Here is a 22641-nt window from a genome sequence, read left to right on the forward strand (position 1 = left end):
GTGGAATGTGATTATTAGCATGACTGAAACTTGCATTTTTTTAAATGAAAAATGGAATATATCTTGTCTGTAGCAGAGTAGAGCACATACTCTGTACTTTGGCTGTGTGAAAGCAGCAACAGTCACAGGGGTTTGTGCTGAGCCTATTTTTTTTCCCCTTTCTAATGAATAACTAAGTGCTGTCGATACGGTGTGGGTTTAGGAGCGATAGTTCTGGGGGACCAGGTTATCGTGCAGTTAAAATTCTTGTGGAATGAGACAGTGCTGATTATCTTCATGGCAAATCAGCTCCTTCACCCAAAGCTTGGCTTTGGACTGTGGCTGATATGAAATAAGCTTATTGCTGCTGCAATTCAGTTTGGGATTTTCTACTTCAGGGCTGAGAGTGCATAAATATTTACTGGTGGGGAAAAAAAAAAAAAGAAAAAGGAGGGAGTTGGGGAACCAGTATAATTTAAAATTTGCCATCTTGGGCACGCTCTTACCACCTACTTAGTTTACAGATTTTACAGATCAAGGCTGTTTCTGCCAAACTAAAAGTTATTTCTGAAGGTAGCTGCCGGAAGCTGGAGACGCGGGTTCTTCTTTCACTGCATAATGCATTATCAACAAAGTCTCCATAATTTATGTGAACTCCACCCCCTTCAGAAACTGAAGGAGAGTAGCTCCTACTGGCACTGCAAAATCTCTCTGAAATTGTCTGTATTTTCTTTCTTTCTTGAAGTATTTTGCATTAGGAAAGCTGCTACTGAGTATCTTCTCACTGTTTGTATTATCCAATGACTCTGGTACTGAGAGGAAGCTAATTAGGTAATTTCGGTTCCCTTTACTGAGAAATAAAACTGAATTTAAAAATTAAATATGTAGGATGTGCTAATGCTGGAGCCCTTGCACCCAGCAGTGTCCTTTGTGGCAGAAAAGGCACAATACGCTGTATAGTGGCATCTGTGATTTAATCTAGGATTTAATGACCAGGAACACCATAGGATTTGGGTTTGGTGTGAATTCCCCTGGGAATGGGTGGCGCTCACCCCCAATGAAAACTGACATTTGTGAGCAGCTGGCAATGTCAGCCTGCGGGGTACCATGTCGGTGGCTAAAGAAAGACAAAGTTTAGCAATGATTTGATATAACCTGTGCACTTTTCTACTTTTCTTATATTTCAGGGAAATCTGCAGATTAAATATCTTTTAGTCCTGGCAGTGACAGTCCCCTTTTTTTGGCCACTTGTGCAGATAATGCAAAGTTCTGCTGTGCTCTGGACTATCTCATTGTGGCTGGCTCTCTGAAGGGGAGACCTCATTATCCCTGTTCCCTCAGCGTCCTGCTTTTCAGTGTAGAGAGGAATATTTGTATTGTTTCTTAGAAGCAAGGCTTGCATTTAATAGGATTATAGGAGTATTTTTAACTTTACACTGTCAGGTGCTGCTGAGTGATACTCAGAGCCCAGGGAGTTTTCTGATTCTTGTTGTAAAAGTACCTCTAGACAGAAGGAACGGTGCTGGTGCGTGTCTTCTTCAGGGACAAAAAAATAATCCTTTTTTTTGGGATTGCAGAATCCTTGCCTTACCTGTAGCAGTAGTTTTTTGGCTGGAGGGGAAAAGGGACAGAAACCAGCAGCTCTGAGCTGCTGAAAGAGCAGTCCTTGGGAGGGCTGGGTGGTGTAGGTTACAGATAGCATCTCTGCCAGTCCCTGGTGACTGCTGTTACACAGAACTGGTTCTGGGTGACTTGCTGTGTCATGAGTTCCCTCTGTGAGATGTTCTGCTGAACCATCTTCACTCCTCATCCATCTGTGCCCTCCAGCTCCCCTTCCCCAGCTCTTCCACCCCCCCGGGAGGAATCCCTGCATCTCCTCCTGGAAGGAGGAGGCAATTTTATCAGAGTGTTAACACATCCTTTGCACCCTCCAGTTCTTCTTGCAACAACCAGAAAATCAAATATACTGTGTAACATATTTCACTGAATTTCACTGAATTTTTAGAGTTGGAAGGGACCATAGAGATCATCTAGTCCAACTCCCCTGCTAAAGCAGGACCACCCAGAGCTTGTCAGAGCATGTTACTCAGGAGCATCCAGGCTGGACTCTTTCCAGTAGTTCCCTGTCCCTCTTGAACTGGGGAGCCCAGAACTGGACGCAGGATTCCAGTTGTGGCCTCCCCAGTGCAGAGCAGAGGGGGAGAATGACCTCCCTTGACCTGATGGCCACACTCTTCCCTATGCAACCCAAGATACCATTGGCCTTCCTGGCCACAAGAGCACACTGTTTGCTCATTGTCATTTTACTGTCCACCAGGACCCCTAGATCTTTCTCTTCAGAAGTTGTCTCCAGCAGGTCCACCCCTAACCTGTACTGGTACCTGACATTCTTCTTCCCCAGGTGCAGGACCCTACACTTTTCCCTGGTGAACCTCATGAGGTTCTTCCTTGCCCAGCCCTCTGCAGTATTTATATCAAGAATACAAAAAAAAAATATAATAATATCACTTAATCCCCCTTTACCAAGCTTTTTGGTTTAATCTTTCTTTGAACCATGTTTCTCCTTGTTTAGTACTTTCTGAAAACTCCAGGCCCTGGGGTTCAATATTCTGCTCCCGATGGTGGTCAATAAAAGGAAGTAAATCCCCTGCTTTTCACCAATAGTCCTGTGCCATAGGAAGGAATGACATTCCCAGCTTGTTTTTAGTCACCAGCCTGGAGAAAGGGGGGAAAAAAGCCAATGCCAGAATAGGTGATGGGAGGGAGAAGGAAGGTGACTTTGAAGTGGTGGGTGCAGAGGAGATGGGATGGGATCTGAGCTTTCCCATCATGAGGATGAGGACCAGGTGCTGGTTTTAGCTGTTGAGTCAGAACAGGGGGGATTTCAATGCGTTTTCATGCAAAAAGAACAAAGGGCAGATGTACAACTTTTGTGTGTTCCTTTGAATTTACTGATTTTTGGAACTTGGGAGGGTGCAGTGCCAGGGGCTGGGAACTGGAGGAAGTGTCTGTTTCACTCAGTTTCTTAGGTGCTGTTATTAATGTTTGTTGTTCTTATTTATTTGGTGAAGGAGCTGTCTGTGTTCTGGTTCTGGACAGGAGCTCGCAGACATGTTTGAAGTGTGTATCCATTTCATTCAGTTTCTTAGGTGCTGTTATTAATGTTTGTTGTTCTTATTTATTTGGTGAAGGAGTTGTCTGTGTTCTGGTTCTGGACAGGAGCTCGCAGACATGTTTGAAGTGTGTATCCAGAAAGCAAAATTAAAATATAAACCTCAGCCCTTCTGTGCGTTTCACACTGATGCCTGTAGCTTTGCTCAGGTCTAAGGGCAGGGAGGGAGCATCATTTAGAGTGGGGATGGTGGGGGGGGAAAGGGGAAGGAATTGGTACCTTGGCTTTGAAACACCATTTACATTCTGCCTTCTCTTGTGTTGTTCATACCCCATCCATCCCTGGGGGGGTTCAAGGGCAGGTTGGAGGGGGCTTGGAGCAACCTGGTGTGGTGGGAGGTGTCCCTGCCCAGGGCAGGGGGTGGAACGAGATGATCTTTAAGCTCCCTTCCAGCCCAAACCATTCTGATTATTCCTTCTGAAACAGTGACCATGGAATCCTGGCCTGTGTCAGGAACATCGTGGCGAGTAGCGCCCAAGAGGTGATTGTCCCCCTGTACTGGGCACTGGTGAGGCCTCACCTTGAGTACTGTGTCCAGTTTTGGGCCCCCTACCATAAAAAAGACATTGAGGGGCTGGAGCGGGTCCAGAGAAGGGCAACAAAGATGGTGAGGGGTCTGGAGAATAAGTCTTATGAGGAGAGGCTGAGGGAGCTGGGGTTATTCAGCCTGGAGAAGAGGAGGCTGAGGGGAGGTGCTCAGCCTTCTTGCTCTCTCCAACTCCCTGAAAGGAGGGTGTAGAGAGGTGGGGGTCGGTCTCTTCTCCCAAGTCCCAGGCGACAGGACGAGAGGAAATGGCCTCAAGTTGCCCCAGGGGAGGTTCAGGCTGGATATTAGGAACAATTTTTTCACTGAAAGGGTTCTCAGGCATTGGAATGGGCTGCCCAGGGAGGTGGTTGAGGCACCATCCCTGGAGGGGCTCAAAAGAGGGGTTGATGTAGTGCTGGGAGGTCTGGTTTAGTGATGATGCTCCTTGTTTGTTGTGTGGGTGTCTATTTTTGTCAGTCAGGTTGACGGTTGGACAAGATGATCTTGAAGGTCCCTTCCAACCTAGAAGATTCTGTGATTCTGTGAATTTGTTATCCCAGCACCTCTGGAGACACTTCAGAGGTGACACGATACCTTTTTTCCTCTGTGGCCTTTCCTTATGCAACCCCTAATCCAATCAGATTTTCTTCCTTCTTTCTGTACAGCAGCCATAAAAGCACAATACTTCACTAAAAGATCTGCTACTGTTTCCCTTCAAAGCTGCTGGCAACCAGTGCCTGGTTGGGGATGCCCTGTGGTGGCAAAGACCACCCTCAATTATTGGAGGTGGTGGTCATAATTTGCAGCACAACGTTGGGCAGAGCCAAGTGTGACCTCCAGCTGGTTTCCTGGGCCAGGAACTGTGTGTGGTGGATTATCACCATGGCCTCCACTGTAATTTAATTTAGAAAGGCTTGCCCAGCCTTGCAGTAAGTCCCATGGCCCAATAAGCTGCTGAAGCATCCAGAAGATGACAGTGCATCACTGCTCGGTGGCTTACGTACTTATAATTTCTCCAGCTTCATTTTGAAGCTCCTTGGAGGTCTGGAATCTCTGGTTCATCAAACTCGGGGAAGGACTTTGAACCTGACACTTCTCTTAATGCTCGAGCCTCGAAAGCCCTCGTTACATTAACGCCAAGAATTTAACACAGCTCTTTGTTTTTGCCATTCCGACAGTTCAAGCTGGGGGCAGTTTCAGCTGGGTGATCACAAGCATCCTCTGGCTGTTGCTGAAATAGGATGAGGAGCTGATACACAGGCCAGGGGAATGGGTTGCTTTTTCTCTTGGCAGATGAATTTACTGCAGTGTGGTGGCCTGGTGGGATTTAACCACTCTTAGAGAGGACAGTTGTGGTGTTACCACTCTCTGGGTGCTGCCCGTTGTTGTAAACCAGATGTGACACACTAATGAACTCCAGCAATGTGTGTGCTCTTCTTTTCATTATCTATTATACAGCAATTTTCCTATTCCCAGGGATTTCTCAACGTTTTTTCCCCCCGGGGTTTACAAATTAGTGCTCCAAACCTTGTTGGGGATTGGAATGTGGTGGATGAGATTTCAGCAGAGTTTACAAATTAGTGCTCCAAACCTCGTTCGGGATTGGAATGTGGTGGATGAGATTTCAGCCCTTAAGGGGCTGAAACCATGCGAACACGCTTTAATTTCTGGCCACATTTCTTTGGTTGTGTGTTTCGGAAGGTTTTGTCCTTTTAAAAAGTGAAACGTAACAAGACATTACATGAACTTTTTTTTCTGAAACATAAATATGGAACTTCCAAGCCTTTTGAGCCTGTAGTTCTCTGTATGCTTTCTCTTACTGGTTCTTTAATGGAATAACTTTACTGTATTGGATAAATGTCATTTGCAAACACACACGGTATCTCTTTGCAGCTTGTTTAGTGCTGAATTCTGTTTCAGCAATGTCATGCTTTTATAAAAATTATTTACATCAAATATCCAACTATTTTCCAGGCATATGCCTACAGTGATTGTGAAAAAAATCAATTTGCTTTTTAAATAGAAAAATTCTGAGAACCATATCATATATATACCACGAAACCAAGAGTCAAAAGGTAAATAAAGACAGCATTAAACTACTTATTAATCTTTATTTTTTTTTTCATGGTTTCTGAGCCAATCTCATAGTTTGGAGTGGTGGGAAGAGGGGCCCTGACAGTAATTTCATGTTTTCCTTTAGTCATATAACAATAAGGGTGGAATTTTGTGTCGCCTCAAACTCGGAGCAAACTCCCCTGGAAATAAGAGTGAGTTTTGCCCTGGCACATGTGGCCTGACACATTTGTTCATGTGTTGGCAACTTAGGAGTTCTCCTTTGAAAGCCGTGCCAGGAAGCCATCAAGGGTCTTCAACATTATAACCTTTAATGTGCTTTTGCAGAAGCCAAACCTGCCTGGAAACCAGCTCTTGGTAGTGTTAGTCTGGGGGAACGTCCAACGTGTGTGTAGGAGCAGATTTGAAGAACTTTCTGCAGTTAAATTGAACTCATATGGGACACGGAAAGAAAAGCAGACTAGAAGGAGTACTTTCCTAAACAGAAACAAGGCACGGCTTGCAAAATATAAAACTAGAAGAGGAAACTATGATGATTTCTTAATTTTTCAGAGATTCATCTGATGCGTGGCGTTGACAGCTTCCCTTTAAACGGGGACTTTCCCAGCTTCTTACACTGCCCAGGGAGCTGCTTATGGGCACACATGAAAACACTTAGATTTTCATGGACTGAAAAATCTCCGTTCCCTATTAATGATGGAGGGAAAGAAGGGCCAATGTAAGATATCCATTTCAGAAGAGGGTTGTTTTTAAATCCCAGCATTTGTGGTTGCAGAGAGCCATTAAATTCATGCCCAGAAGGTTAACCAAAGCTGTGTTGACTTTTTATTTTTTTTCCCCTCTCCTGTCTACAAACTAATTTATTTAATACTGCCACGGTTGCTCATAGCTTTTTTTTACAGGAGCAACATAATGGGATTAGCAAGGCTCTGATGGCTCCCATATCTGATACTTAAATCCCCATGGGAAGCCGTGAGCTCTCATACGGGGGCTGCACTGGCAAAGTACTGGGGTTTTTTAATATAAGATGTTGTAGATTTGGTTAGCAAGGCTCTGATGGCTCCCATATCTGATACTTAAATCCCCATGGGAAGCTGTGAGCTCTTGTACAGGGGCTGAGTTGGCAAAGCGTTGGGGTGGATTTTTTTTTTTTTAATATAAGATGTTGTAGATTTGGTTGCTGGGATGAAGGAGTAGCTAAACTTCAAGCTGTAGCCTTGGAGCCAGTGGGATTTTTTAAGAAGCACAGAAAAGATGCTGAGGCTGCCAGCCAGGGGGTTCATTATTGGAAAGAAAAGACCAACACCCCCCTCCTCCTCCCCCCCAGGCTCTGAAGAGGAAAGTGAGTTTCATAGGGAGATAATTACACCACTGGAAAAACTGCTGTGACAGCTCATGGCACCACAAGGGGAGTTCTGTGGGGAAAAAAGCCCTGTTAGACATACCAATTTCTTCCCTTTTTCTCCCAGTTAGGGATGGTGTATCTGCATAGTGTTGTCCTGGAGCACGTGGTACTTCCCTCCTTGCCTTTGCTTTCTTTGCCTGCTTCAGCCTAATTGGCACTACACTTTTTTTTTTTTATCTTCAAGTGCCATAGCTCACAGTCTGTGAATTTGGGAGGACTGTGCATCATTTGAAAAACACCAAACAACACAGCGCTAATTTTGAAGCAGGGTTGGTTTCCTGGGCTTTAGTGTCGTTGAGATGCTCACAGCTGTGGAAATGGAAATCTCCATGAGTCCCCACCTGCACCTCCATAGCTTCCAGCCCCTTCTGTTCAAGGTACACACCTGATTTTTAATTAGTTTCCCCTGATTTTCCAGTGGTGTCTCTCCCATTCTTGAGCAGAAGTAGTTTCCTTGGAGATGGTACTTTTTGGCCTGTGTGTAGCACGGGTTACTTGGAGGAACAATATCTCTTTTCTCCCCTCTTCCATGGATGTTAACAAACATTTGAGACGCTCGAATCACACAAAACCCTTTTCTCCAGCAAACGGCTTCGTTTTTGGATGCGTTGTCCCTTTCAGGGCCTTGACCACAGGTGGAACTTCTCAGGAACAGCCGCTCACGAATGATTCCAGATGCTGCCAGACCCCAAACACAATGTTATGTTCTGTATTAGGCCTGTTTATGCTGGCCCTTTCCAATCTCTTTTGTTGCTTTTTGAGCTCAGGGTTGGCTCTTCGCTTATTGAAAATACAAATTGTGGATATTTTAAAATCTCAAAATTCACTTATAAAAGCTGAAGCTACTTTTATTCATCACTTTTCTCTGGTTGGGGTTGGGAATTTGGAGGTGTTTTGCTGCTATTCCACTGTCCCTCGGCTCGGAGCTGTAGGATTTTTGGCGTTGGCAGAGCCATTGGGTGTTAAAAGCAGCGAATAATGGCCTTTGTGGTGCTGTCTGTGAATTTCAGGAGAGAACTGTAGCCCCCCGAGAACTAGTTACTCAGTTACACACTCAGCTCAGAGATGCTGCAAGGGAAAATCTGACCTTCTTGGCTGCAAGACTTTGTGAAGATAAAGATTTCCCTTCAAGGAATATTGAATTCAGGTTCTTGACGATGATTTTCGTCAATTCTCATTTCTTCTTTGGTGAGGAAACATCAGAGAGCAAAGATAATTATAAATCCTCTGAATTATTTTCAGATGAGTCATGGTGCAGTCGGTTGAAGAGTGGAATGTGTCTTTGACCGCATTTACACAGCAAAGGGCCAGGAAAAGCCACCAGAAAGAGTAGGGCTGGAATGGCTTGAACCTTCTTGGCTGCTCCCAGTGGAAGGCAGAGCCCGGGTAGCTCTGCCAGCTGGAACCCAGCTGCTCCTTGAATCTGGCACCTCGTGTCGAGTCCTGTCAAAGTACATAATGTTGAAGAATCCTGATGGTTTTGTTTGCAGACAGAAAAGCATCAGTGAAACCTTGACTTCCCAGGGTGGAAGGAAGCGCCGTTACGTTTCTGCGTGTGACTCTTTCCAACTTGCTACTTAGAAGATGAAATTTGTGAGGGTTCGAAAAGCTGTGATGGGTTAATCCAGGGCCAGAAAAAAAAAAAAAGGAAAGTATTCATGTAGATGTGAAGTGATTCCACAGATTATTGGTGGCTGTGCTCCCGTTGAAGGCTGTGCTCCATCACCAATCTGCAGCTCTCACGGTGACTCACGGCGGCAGGACCTGGACAGGCTGGAGAGGGGGGCCCAGGTGAACCTCATGAGGTTCAACAAGAGCAAATGCAAGGTTCTGCACCTGGGCCGGAACAATCCTCACCATCAGTACAGACTGGGGGGTGAGGTGTTAGAAAGCAGCCCTGAGGAAAGGGACTTGGGGGTGCTGGTGGAGGAGAAGCTGGACATGAGCAGGCAGTGGGCACTTGCAGCCCAGAAGGCCAATCCCATCCTGGGCTGCATCAAAAGCTGCGTTGCCAGCAGGTCCAGAGAGGGGATTCTGCCACTTGACTCTGCTCTGGTGAGACCCCACCTGGAGTATTGTGTGCAGGTCTGGAGCCCTCAATAGAAGAAGGACATGGACCTGATGGAGAGGGTCCAGAGGAGGGCCACAAGGATGATCAGGGGGATGGAGCACCTCTGCTCCGAGGACAGGCTGAGGGAGCTGGGGTTGTTCAGCCTGGAGAAGAGGAGGCTCCGGGGAGACCTTACAGCAGCCTTCCAGTACCTGAAGGGAGCTACAGGAAGGCTGGGGAGAGCCTGTTTAGAAAGGCCTGCAGTGACAGGACGAGGGGCAATGGCTTCAAGCTGGAGGGGAACAGCTTTAGACTGGAGATGAGGAGAGGGTTCTTCACTGGGAGGGTGGTGGAGCACTGGAACAGGTTGCCCAGGGAGGTGGTTGAGGCCCCATCCCTGGAGATATTCAAGGAGAGGCTCGAGGAGGCCCTGGACAACCTGGTCTAGTTGGGGGTGTCCCTGCTGAGTGCGGGGAGGTGGGACTAGATGGCCTTTGGAGGTCCCTTCCGGCCTGGGCAATTCTATGATTCTATGATTATTGCTTGGATACCACTTAGGGCTGTTGCTGTGCTCTTTTTCTCTGGGTTCTGTGGAGAAGGGTTTAGTGCCACATGTGCCCTTACTGACAAGTGCTATATAAATGCAAATTTCCATGGCACTGAGAAGAATAAGCGTAAGCACATGATGCTCCTTCATGGGGCAGAAACCTCCTTCTAGGCCTTCAGAATACTTTCTGCTCCTTTGATCAGCAGTAAAGATGTTACAAATACTTGATATATTTGGGTGCTAACACCAAGTAGCTGCAATGTTATATTTCTGAAAAGCGTTACTAAAAGGAAAAAAGTTAAAGCTGATTTAGTAATATATTTTTCTGGGTATTATTTGACACTCTTCATACCTTGTAACTCGTCATGGCAGAAATTAACTGCAGAAAAATTCCATTTATTTTCAGTTATGTATTTCCTTTTGTGTTCAGCCCTTGGATCTACGTACAGTGGGGTTAATACATTTATTCTCCTGGCAAATAGCACAACCAGGATCCATCACTGATTAAATAAGAAGGGGAAAAGTATCTGTGATATGCAGTAAATAATGACATATTTTCTCTTTTGCTTCCTTCACAGCTGCTTTACTGGCAGTGACCAGCAGCACCACCTCTCTGGGCAGCCTCTGCCAGGGCTCTGCCATCCTCACAGGAAAGAAGTTCCTCCTTGTGTTTAGGTGGAACTTCTTATCTAATTTATCTAATCACTAATTGTGAGCTTGAATTTCCTTCTGGTTTCACAGGAGAACAGCAGAGGAGGTGCAGAAGTAGAATCACAGAATGATGTGGGGTTGGAAGGGACCTCTGGAGATCATCTAGTTGAACCCCCTGCCAGAGCAGGGCCACCCAGAGCAGGTCCCACAGGAACGTGTCCAGGTGGGGTTTGAATGTCTCCAGAGAAGGAGACTCCACCACCTCCCTGGGCAGCCTCTGCCAGGGCTCTGCCACCCTCACAGCAAAGAAGTTCCTCCTCATGTTTAGGTGGAACTTCTTATATTCAAGTTTGTGCCCATTTCCTCTTGTCCTGTCCCTGGGCACCACTGAAAAAAGGCTGGCCCCATCCTCCTGACACCCACCCTTGAAGGATTTATAGGGGTTGATTTTTCAGTCTTTTTTTCTCCAGACTAAAAAGACCCAAGTCCCTCAGCCTTTCCTTGTAAGAGAGATGTTCTAGTCTCCTAATCATCTTGGTAGCCCTTTGGTGTCCCCTCTCCAGCAGTTCCCTGTCCTTCTGGAACTGGGGAGCCCAGAACTGGTCCCAGTGCTCCAGCTGGGGCCTCCCCAGGGCAGAGCAGAGGGGCAGGATGACCTCCCTCCACCTGCTGCTCACCCTCTTCCTGATGCCCCCCAGGATGCCCTTGGCCTTCTTGGCCACCAGGGCCCATTGCTGGCTCCTGGGCATCCTGTTGTCCACCAGGACTCCTGGGTCTTTGTCCTCAGAGCTGCTCTCCAGCAGGTCACCCCCAACCTGTCCTGGTGCAGGGGGTTATTCCTCCCCAGGTGCAGCACCTACACTTGCCCTTGATGAAGTTCATCAGGTTCCTCTCTGCCCAGCTCTCCAGCCTGGCCAGATCTCTCTGGATGGTGGCACAGCCTTCTGGTGTGTCAACACCCATCCCAGTTCTGTACCATCAGCCAACTTGATGAGGGTACATTCCATCCCTTCATCCAGGTCATTGATGAATATATTGAGCTCCTTAAAAAAACTGCAGGAAAGATCCTTTTTTCTACATGTGTTTGTATAAATACGTGCGTAATTTTTCTTGATGCTGAAGGAGAAATTAAGTGTGGTGTCACATAGGGTTGTGTTGTGTTGTGGCAGCATCTCCTGCTCTGTGTGGGGATATATATATATATATATATATATATATATAAAAAAAAATATGCGTAAGGTGAGCAACTAGTTTCCTTCTCACTGGGTAAATGGGGGGTTTCAGGTGGTTTCTGTGTTGTGGAGTTTGTCTCCTGTAGGGAAATGATGGCAACATGTATATATATATTTATATTATTTTTGTATATCATGTGAAATTTTGCTTTGATTTTGGAGCATATCATGCATTTCTCAAACTCCCCAGCAGCAAGGGGCAGAGAAGGGGTTGGTCTGGCTGATGCAGCAGACTTTGCAAATGAGATTTCGTGTCTGATTACAGCAATCAATCTATGGACAGGGGATATGGCATCGGTAACAAACACCCCTTGAGATGTCAAAATGTCTCTGAACACCAGCCGATGCCCACGTCAAGCTTTTTAATTAGTACCTGGCCTCTTTTTGAAGGAAAATGTGCCTCTGCTTAGGGAAAAGTTTTGACAAACCCCCAGTGGCTCATAGAAGGAAGGACAGAAGGTCGTTTTTGGGGGCTTTTCTTCTTGAGCACAAAGTTTTCTTGGTGCCCACTAAGGAAAAGGTATTTGTGGGGAATCCAGATGCACAGAAATGAGAGGATCCATTGGAGAGAGCTCCAATGCTACCAACTGGAAAAAAGTACTTGTGCAATTAGAAATTAAATGTCTGAGGTGGCATTGTGGGGAGTTTTGAGGTCAGTACCTGTCTGACAACTTACCCTGGTGTTACCTGCTAGAAAAAAAAAACCCCAGTTATTGTTTGATTGTTGGGTTTAAGAGAGACAACAGAAAATTCATTCTTAAGGATGCTATTGTTTGGACAAGCCCATTTGGAAACACCAGGACCTGAGTGAAACAACACTAAGCAGTCAAACTGCAGGATACAGAGTGTTCCAGTCCACGTTTCTCTAAAACGAGTCCAAAAGTTGAAGAAAAGGGGCCAGTTACTAAATACTACTGCCTCAGAGCTGCGGCGTAGTCAGGTTAATGCACCAGATGTGACTTTGTGGAGGAGAGATTTATTTAGAGCCTGTCACGTTACCGAAAGGCGAGAGGGTGCAGTGATGCTGTGCTTCTACCCTGGCCCCCTGCACGGGGGGAGGAGAGAGAGGAAAAAGGTGAAAAATCCTGGATGCTGGGCACCACATCCCTCCCCAGCACATCTGTGGTCCTTCACTCATGAGCTCTTGGCTGATGTTCAGTCCCTTTGGTGTGGGGAGCTCCAGGCAGAGAGCTGAGACTCCTGGCAGTAGGACACAAGGGAAAAGTGCCCGGGTTTGGGGTTTTGAAGGTGTTTTATTATCACTCATCAGGGTATGGAAATGCTGCTCAGCAGGGAGGGCAGTCACGTGTGCCCCACAGGTAGCAAACAGGAATTACTGGTTTTGGAAACAGCTCTCATCCTCCCCGGGGCTGTTTAAAGAGGGGAAATAGGGAAATAGAAACTGCGAGTGCTTCTTACTACTTTTTATGTATCCGCTCTTGATAACGACTTTCCCTTTGTATGTGTATTTCAGAGAAAACTACCTTTGAAAAAAATATTTATTAGGGATTCAAAGGAAGTCAAGGTGTTCAAAACCCAGTGTTAGGATATGTGCAGGTATAACCTCTCACTAGATGAAACACACCTGCTTTTGCTGATTCTGAAAGTATGTTATCCATGTGCCTGCTGATACCCTGCCCTGTCTCTCAAACATCCTTTCCCCATCCTGGCCCAGATATTCCCCTTTCCCAGCTCCCTTTAAGTCAGTTAAATAATATTAATTATCTATCTCCATCCAAAACCAGAAAAGATTGTTATTTTTTACTGACTCTGCTCCTTCCTGTAGGTTTTCAAACCCTAGGGGGAGGCATCAGCTTTGGGTGGTATTGCCAGGAACACGTTTACTATGTGAAAAATAAAGCACAGCAAACTGGAAGAGGACACTAAGAGAGTTTAGAGATCATTTAGATTTTTATTTAGATTTATTTTATTTAGATTTTGCTTGAAAGACTTCCATAGGTAACTGTGAGGATCTTGGGAAACTCACGGAAAGAAGCGCCAAGAGTTTTCTTGCAAAAACACGTTGCAAAGTCTTACATTAAATGTAAAAATCTTTGGTTAATTACCTGATTAATTTGATGTATTCAGAGATAAGAACAGAGCAGCTGATTTAGGTTCTGGTTGTCGTAAAGAACAACTTGGATAGGTAGTTCAGTGCTATTTTTTCTCCATTTTCTTCTATTTCGGAGTCTTCGTCATTCCCCCTCTTCCTCCAGGTGTGTTTTTCCTCTTTGCTAAGGAGCTGTAGTGATGGTTCCAGCCCCAGTTTTGATGCACTGGGGTTCTCCCTGGCTTTGTGACAAGGTGGACTTTCTTTTCTGAGCATTGCAGTAGTGAGGAGGTGACATGAGGGATGAGGAGCTTCCTGGGACATTTCTGTAGCTCTTTAAGCCCAATCCTCAACAGGAATCTTTTGGAGGTTCTCTGTCAGGCTGCTCTGTTCCCTGGAAGTTGTATTATATATTTACAATTTTATTCCTTTGTTCACTATATTCTTACCATTTTTTAACCTCTTCTCTCACAGCCATCTCTTTTTTTTGCCGAGTTATTCATTATGCACTAAAAAGTCTCTTTTGCAGGTGTCAGTTCTAAAACCATCGTGATTACTGAAAGGGGAGGGGAAAAAAGAAAAAAAGCTTGAAGAGCACTGTTTACTGCCAATGATTACTGAACGGGGAAAAAAAAAAAAGCTTGAAGAGCACTGTTTACTGCCATTTTCCTGGGCCCTGAAATTAATGTGCACTGGTTTCAACAATATCTCATTTCTTTGGGAAGGCTCATAACCTGGTCACTTCATTATCCTGCCTTTCTGCACAAGTACCAACCTAATAGAAAGGCTTTCGTTTTCCAGACTCCCCCTGGGTGCTTGAGACAAATGCTTTCTTTTTTTTGCTCTGGCAAACTGAAAAAGCCATAAATCTCTTCATCACCTGTCCTTTTAGGTTGGTGCATTGCACCTGCAACCCTTTGAAATGTCTTAAAAAAAAAAAATAATGGGGCGGTGTGCTTTTGCTGGGAGGGGAGATCGGTTAAGGCTTTATTTGTCTATTCATTTCTTTTCCCAAGAGGGCATTTTATTACTGATGGCATGAGTCAGGACAATTAAAGGTTGCACTGAAATATTCCAGCTTCTGATGTGATGCAATACGATCTGCAGTGAAATGTTACCTTCCTTATACTGAAAGAAAAACACTAATTAACACGCTCTATGCTGGGTTCCCTGCAAGGCCGAAGCCTACCAGTTACCCCTTCCCAGTAACTTCTTCCTCCCAGTACAGGGAAGGGTCGAGTAAGGGGAATTGTTGCTGTTTTGTGTCTCTGAGCAAACAGGGTGTCAGCACAGGGTTAAAAAAGTGCATTATCCATGGTCAGGTTTTATGGAAGGAAAGGAGGCAGCTGGGACTCTGGGGTTTTATTCCAGGCTTCACTGGCTCAGCCGGTCCTGACTCTTCTTGTGCATTATTTACACCATTTTTAAAGCAAGGCTAACAAAAATAGCTATTTTACTGGGAACATCTTGACTTAATTGCGAAGAGCTGTGTGGCTCATGTCGAAAAATTTCTTCAGGGCGAAATTTGATTTTATTCCTGTTGGTCTTTTGAAAACGGGGTTGAGAGGTGGATTTAGTGGTGGCTGTGTCTGGTTTTCAGCAGGATTGTCCTTGTTTATCAGCTTCCCCTCCCAGCCCCTTGAATTACCAGAGTCCTGCCCTGGAGCTGGGGAGCAGTGGATGTTGACACAGGTGCCAGGACCATGCAGATGTTGTGATTCTCCTCACTAGGACTTCCTGTTTTGAACTGTCATTTATTTGGACACAACAGCCCAGGGTCCATCCTGATCCTGCCGTTCAGCCCTACAAATACACGTATTTTTATGTGCTGGCCATAAAGCCCCAGCTTTCCTTGCCTTGTGGGGTTTAATTTTCTCAATAGTGGGAATGGAGAGTGCCTTATGTTAGCCATAAAGGGTGGTGTGATGGCAAAGGAAAGCATTTAGAAAATATTCTAAGTACTATTATTTGCTCAGGTGCCTGCCGTTCAGCCCTACAAATACACGTATTTTTATGTGCTGGCCATAAAGCCCCAGCTTTCCTTGCCTTGTGGGCTTTAATTTTCTCAATAGTGGGAATGGAGAGTGCCTTATGTTAGCCATAAAGGGTGGTGTGATGGCAAAGGAAAGCATTTAGAAAATGTTCTAAGTCCTGTTATCTGCTCAGGTGCCCTATTCAGATTTTCTGGCCTTTTCTCCCCTTCCCTCTGACTTGATAATTCCCAGCTTTAGCCAACGTAGTTCCACAGATAAATTGCGTTGCGTAGGGAAGGTGTTGGCATCCTCTCATCTTTTATTACCCTGATGCATAAGCAAAATGGTGGCAGAGCTACAGTTTATCCTGGTGGAACCCGGCCAGGAGTGATTTTAAAGGCAAAGGAAGTGATAAGGCATGGTATTTTTTCAAGTGATTGGGTTTGCAAGTGAAGAATGATGGAAAGGAATTAGGGTTACCTGAGCTGGTTTGGTTTCTAGCCCAGCCTTGCAGAGCACGTAAGCACCTGCTTAAATTTCACTGAACTTTGTGGTGTGGTCCTGGACCTGTGGTGTGTCCTGGAGCTGGCTCCGAGCTGAGGGACAGGGATGTAATTGAGGAGGGTGGAGGATTAAATGTTCTTGAAAAGCCATTTGCATAAAGGTTTGCAAAGGAGAGGACGTGTTCAAACTGAGCAGTGAAAGCTGCACAGCTTGACGTGCCTCATCCATCTGCTTGAACTTCGTTATCTCTCTTTAACAGATTACATTGAATCTTACCATTTCAGGGAGAGCTGTTGGGCCTCAACAGACAGGGGGGAGGCTGGCCTGTAAAGTTCTGCCAGGAAATTGTGAGCTTGAATTTCCTTCTGGTTTCTCAGGAGAACAGCAGAGGAGGTGCAGAAGTAGAATGACAGAATGATGTGGGGTTGGAAGGGACCTCTGGAGATCATCCAGTCCAACCCCCTGCCAAAGCAGGTCCACCCAGAGCAGGTCCCACAGGAACGTGTCCAGGTGGGGTTTGAATGTCTCCAGAGAAGGAGACTCCACCACCTCCCTGGGCAGCCTCTGCCAGGGCTCTGCCACCCTCACAGGAAAGAGGTTCCTCCTCATATTTAGGTGGAACTTCAAATTTGTGACCATTTCTTCTTGTCCTGTCCCTGGGCACCACTGAAAAAAGCCTGGCCCCATCCTCCTGACACCTTCCAAAGCTTTAAGTATTTATAAGTGTTGATCAGATCCCCCCTCAGCCTTCTCTTCTCCAGACTAAGAAGACCCAAGTCATAGAATCATAAAATCATCTAGGTTGGAAGGGACCTTCAAGATCATCTAGTCCAACCATCAACCTAACTCAGTCCCTCAGCCTCTCCTCGTAAGGGAGATGCTCCAGGCCCCTCATCATCTCTGTAGCCTCTGCTGTCCCCTCTCCAGCAGTTCCCTGTCCCTCTGGAACTGGGGAGCCCAGAACTGGTCCCAGTGCTCCAGATGGGCTCTCCCCAGGGCAGAGCAGAGGGGCAGGATGACCTCCCTCCACCTGCTGTCATCTTTTGGTCCTGGTGGTCCTTTGGCTTTGCAGACCAGGAGGTGGGGAACTGACACTCCTGCTTTGCCACCCTCTGCATTTCAGACTTTATGCTGGATTCCCCAGGCCAGGTTTACTTTGTGCTTATCTGTTTGTCTGACTTTTTCCGTGGCTTTAGCATGTTGTTTGCCAAAAACAGCACGTTTTCAGCCAGCCAGGGCAGAGGTAGCGGCGACGCAGGGGTTAAAGCAGCTCAGGTTCCTGCTCCTCTGCATGCTCAGGTGTGCTGCAGAGGGTAATAAAGAATGGCTGATTAGGACAAACAACTTTGTCCTCAGAGCTTATGGCACCAGACAGAGTTCCAGGCTGGGAACTCTCCTAATTTCTATTTATTTTACTTATTTTTTGGTGGTCGCTGTCATTTTTTTTATGGAAAAGCCTTTCCTATCTGCTGCTATATTTTTTTCTTTTTTTCCTCCTTTTTTTTTTTTTTTTCTTCCCAGGGTCCATCCTGATCCCTCACTGCTGGATGTTCAGCCCTACAAATACATGGATTTTTATGTGCTGGCCATAAAGCCCCAGCTTTCCTTGCCTTGTGGGCTTTAATTTTCTCAATAGTGGGAATGGAGAGTGCCTTATGTTAGCCATAAAGGGTGGTGTGATGGCAAAGGAAAGCATTTAGAAAATGTTCTAAGTCCTGTTATCTGCTCAGGTGCCCTATTCAGATTTTCTGGCCTTTTCTCCCCTTCCCTCTGACTTGATAATTCCCAGCTTTAGCCAACGTAGTTCCACAGATAAATTGCGTTGCGTAGGGAAGGTGTTGGCATCCTCTCATCTTTTATTACCCTGATGCATAAGCAAAATGGTGGCAGAGCTACAGTTTATCCTGGTGGAACCCGGCCAGGAGTGATTTTAAAGGCAAAGGAAGTGATAAGGCATGGTATTTTTTCAAGTGATTGGGTTTGCAAGTGAAGAATGATGGAAAGGAATTAGGGTTACCTGAGCTGGTTTGGTTTCTAGCCCAGCCTTGCAGAGCACGTAAGCACCTGCTTAAATTTCACCTGAACTTCGTGATGTGGTCCTGGACCCGTGGCTTGTCCTGGAGCTGGCTCCGAGCTGAGGGACAGGGATGTAATTGAGGAGGGTGGAGGATTAAATGTTCTTGAAAAGCCATTTGCATAAAGGTTTGCAAAGGAGAGGACGTGTTCAAACTGAGCAGTGAAAGCTGCACAGCTTGACGTGCCTCATCCATCTGCTTGAACTTCGTTATCTCTCTTTAACAGATTACATTGAATCTTACCATTTCAGGGAGAGCTGTTGGGCCTCAACAGACAGGGGGGAGGCTGGCCTGTAAAGTTCTGCCAGGAAATTGTGAGCTTGAATTTCCTTCTGGTTTCTCAGGAGAACAGCAGAGGAGGTGCAGAAGTAGAATGACAGAATGATGTGGGGTTGGAAGGGACCTCTGGAGATCATCCAGTCCAACCCCCTGCCAAAGCAGGTCCACCCAGAGCAGGTCCCACAGGAACGTGTCCAGGTGGGGTTTGAATGTCTCCAGAGAAGGAGACTCCACCACCTCCCTGGGCAGCCTCTGCCAGGGCTCTGCCACCCTCACAGGAAAGAGGTTCCTCCTCATATTTAGGTGGAACTTCAAATTTGTGACCATTTCTTCTTGTCCTGTCCCTGGGCACCACTGAAAAAAGCCTGGCCCCATCCTCCTGACACCTTCCAAAGCTTTAAGTATTTATAAGTGTTGATCAGATCCCCCCTCAGCCTTCTCTTCTCCAGACTAAGAAGACCCAAGTCATAGAATCATAAAATCATCTAGGTTGGAAGGGACCTTCAAGATCATCTAGTCCAACCATCAACCTAACTCAGTCCCTCAGCCTCTCCTCGTAAGGGAGATGCTCCAGGCCCCTCATCATCTCTGTAGCCTCTGCTGTCCCCTCTCCAGCAGTTCCCTGTCCCTCTGGAACTGGGGAGCCCAGAACTGGTCCCAGTGCTCCAGATGGGCTCTCCCCAGGGCAGAGCAGAGGGGCAGGATGACCTCCCTCCACCTGCTGTCATCTTTTGGTCCTGGTGGTCCTTTGGCTTTGCAGACCAGGAGGTGGGGAGCTGACACTCCTGCTTTGCCACCCTCTGCATTTCAGACTTTATGCTGGATTCCCCAGGCCAGGTTTACTTTGTGCTTATCTGTTTGTCTGACTTTTTCCGTGGCTTTAGCATGTTGTTTGCCAAAAACAGCACGTTTTCAGCCAGCCAGGGCAGAGGTAGCGGCGACGCAGGGGTTAAAGCAGCTCAGGTTCCTGCTCCTCTGCATGCTCAGGTGTGCTGCAGAGGGTAATAAAGAATGGCTGATTAGGACAAACAACTTTGTCCTCAGAGCTTATGGCACCAGACAGAGTTCCAGGCTGGGAACTCTCCTAATTTCTATTTATTTTACTTATTTTTTGGTGGTCGCTGTCATTTTTTTTATGGAAAAGACTTTCCTATCTGCTGCTATATTTTTTTCTTTTTTTCCTCCTTTTTTTTTTTTTTTCCTGCTGAGTCATTGCACAACTCAACAGTCATTTGTGTGGCTTTGCTTCCTGGAGTCTTGAATCGGTTTTGTCCACGTACCTTTCCTTTTTTCCTCCTCCATTTAACATAACTGCCCTCCTTTCAAGCTCTTCTGCCCAGCGGAACCCCTTTCAGATGGTCCCAGGGTGTCTCTCTCTGCTCAGGGTGAGTGAGGAGTGAATTTGTCCTGTGCTCAGTGTGCTGTGAGTCCTGTCATAATGTTAACATTTTAGAATTATTCATTTTCCTTATGCAGAGGCAGCCAGAGAATGCAGATGTGTGATCTGATAACTGAGGGGGACACAAAACCTTGTTTGCTTTTTGCTTTTTCATATGCATCTGCTTGGGCAATTAAACACCTTTCATATTTTTTTATCCTCTGGAAGGCATTAGAAATGAGGTCCTCTTTTTGGTCTTCTTTGAATGTCTTTGCAATCTTCTCTATGAATATGTGGTTCACTTTTTCCCCTTGTTCTTTTTCCCCCCCTCTTCCTTTTTCCCCCTCTTCCTTCTGCCTTTAAAATTGGGTTGGTGTTTTGGGGACTTTCTTGGTTTGCCCCATGTAAAATTCAAGAGGTTACCTAAAACCACAGAGCTGTGAAGCACTGCAATTAATACCTTTTGTTTTAAAGGGGAATTTTAAATTTGTTTAAAATTCCTGGCTGCCGTTTTTCCAGTTTTAAAACTGTCCTTGTTCTTAGTCACAGGTTGTTTCCGTGATGCTTGTAGTTTGCTTTTCAAATTAAAAAAAAAACCAAACAGAAGCTTCACACCCTCCACCCCCCCAAGTGTTTGTGTTTCAGATGCTTTTCCCTCTGGTTAATTTTAAATAACAACAACGGACAGAACCATTCTTTTTCCTCAGCTCTGGCATTCCTAAAGGATTTGGGTGATGTTGCACAATGAAGCATTGCAGCACCCTCAGCTCCTCAGCTCCAGCCTTTGCAAACTGGGATAAATGGCCAAATTCTCTTTACTTGAGTTGGAGAGACACTGACACATCAGGGTGGGATCTGCAAAAGCCCACGTGGGGCTTCCCAAGGTTAAAAGAAGGTCTCTGAGGAGTTTAAGGTCTTGCTTGTCCCATCTTTGTGAAACTACATCCCAGTGGAGAATTAAAATGATGCTGTGGCTGAAGGAGGCTTCCATCAGGCCCGGAGGAGTTCCTGCAGCCGGGTGCTTTGGTGCTGATCCACTGAAAAGCAAGTCCTTTTAAAAATGTGTTTATTTTTCCTCCAGGGCAGTGTGTAGAGATGGGTTAAGTGCCTGTGCTGGCACGGGAGGGTATGGCATCGGATGGCTGGGAGAGATGGGGAGCTGCCCTTGTGTGGCTTCATAGAATCATAGAATTGCCCAGGCCGGAAGGGACCTCCAAAGGCCATCTAGTCCCACCCCCCCGCAGTCAGCAGGGACACCCCCAACTAGACCAGGTTGCCCAGGGCCTCGTCGAGCCTCTCCTTGAATATCTCCAGGGAAGGGGCCTCAACCACCTCCCTGGGCAACCTGTTCCAGTGCTCCACCACCCTCCCAGTGAAGAACCCTCTCCTCATCTCCAGTCTAAAGCTGTTCCCCTCCAGCTTGAAGCCATTGCCCCTCGTCCTGTCACTGCAGGCCTTTCTAAACAGGTTCTCCCCAGCCTTCCTGTAGGCCCCCCTCAGGTACTGGAAGGCTGCTATTAGGTCTCCCCGGAGCCTCCTCTTCTCCAGGCTGAACAACCCCAGCTCCCTCAGCCTGTCCTCGGAGCAGAGGGGCTCCATCCCCCTGATCATCCTCGTGGCCCTCCTCTGGACCCTCTCCATCAGGTCCATGTCCTTCTTATATTGAGGGCTCCAGACCTGCACACAATACTCCAGGTGAGGTCTCACCAGAGCAGAGTCAAGTGGCAGAATCCCCTCTCTGGACCTGCTGGCAACGCAGCTTTTGATGCAGCCCAGGATGGGATTGGCCTTCTGGGCTGCAAGTGCCCACTGCCTGCTCATGTCCAGCCTTCTTAGGCTCTTACAGAAACTTCATATCTGGATAAAAGCTCTGCCTTGAAGCTGTGCTCCTCACACTGACCTCTGCAGCCCAGTCCTGCTGTGATAGTGGTCCCAGTAAGTCTTCCTGTGCGTAGCTCATTGCTTTCGCTCCCTCTCTCTCTCTTTTGAAAGAAGTTCAGCAGAGAAAGCAGAGGAGGAGCTATTGCATTAAAAACTCAGTGGTCAGGGCCACAGGTTGGCAAACAGCAAACTTCAAGCCCCTCCTGAGCTACTGTGTGCCCTGATCATCTGTGGGTGACCTGGGCTGGCTCTTCTTTTCTTCTACGTGGTTCAAGGACTGGATGACAGCAGAGTGTGTGATCCCCTGCTCTGCACAGGAGCATGTTCTTTCTCCCTGAGTCTTTTTTTTTCTCCCTCCAGGCCCTGATAAGGTGTTTGGTGAGAAAGGCTGTGCTGCTGTGAACGGTCTTTGTGGTTTGGAGCTGTGAAACCAAAGTCTTTTCCTCCTTTAGGCTCAGGCTTCCTCTGAAGAACTGGACAAGTTCCTTGCCCTGTCGGTTACTGTGGGTTTTTGGAAAGTGGATGGAGGTCTTCTCTCTGCTCACCTCTTGCCTGCTTTGATGTCAGTAGTCCTTGCTTTGATGTTTTATGGTCTTCTGACACATCCAAGTACCACGTTTAGCATAATTGGGGTCACCAGGCACTAGACAGTAGTGCTTATTAGCAGGAGTCCTTATAATGTAGGTTACATGTGGTATTTTAGTATCGTGTTCCTCTGAGCAACCTTTAGAATTAATGCTTTTGTTTTACGATGTACCATCTCTCAGTCTCTCTTCCAAAAAGAAAAATAAATCTAAATTAGACTGAAGCCTTGGCTAATTGTTCTTTCTCTATTCATCTCCGTGGCAGCAGGAAGCCTGGCAGCA

General features: G+C 46.4%; 1 protein-coding gene across 4 annotated transcripts in view; it reads left to right on the top strand.

Moving 5' to 3' along the window:
• Positions 1-22641, top strand: part of ARHGAP32 (Rho GTPase activating protein 32) — a 329747-nt gene that overhangs the window by 70215 nt on the left and 236891 nt on the right. The window contains exon 1 of one of the 4 annotated variants that reach the window (XM_014961084.1): positions 19882-19901. The exons of the other annotated variants lie outside the window; for them this stretch is intronic. The gene's annotated coding sequence lies outside the window, so the exon portion shown is untranslated. Of the gene's footprint in view, positions 1-19881; positions 19902-22641 lie in introns of those variants that run through there. 4 annotated transcript variants of the gene reach the window in all.

Source organism: Calidris pugnax, unplaced genomic scaffold (assembly GCF_001431845.1).
Source record: "Calidris pugnax isolate Ruff unplaced genomic scaffold, ASM143184v1 scaffold269, whole genome shotgun sequence".
Lineage (NCBI taxonomy): Eukaryota > Metazoa > Chordata > Aves > Charadriiformes > Scolopacidae > Calidris > Calidris pugnax.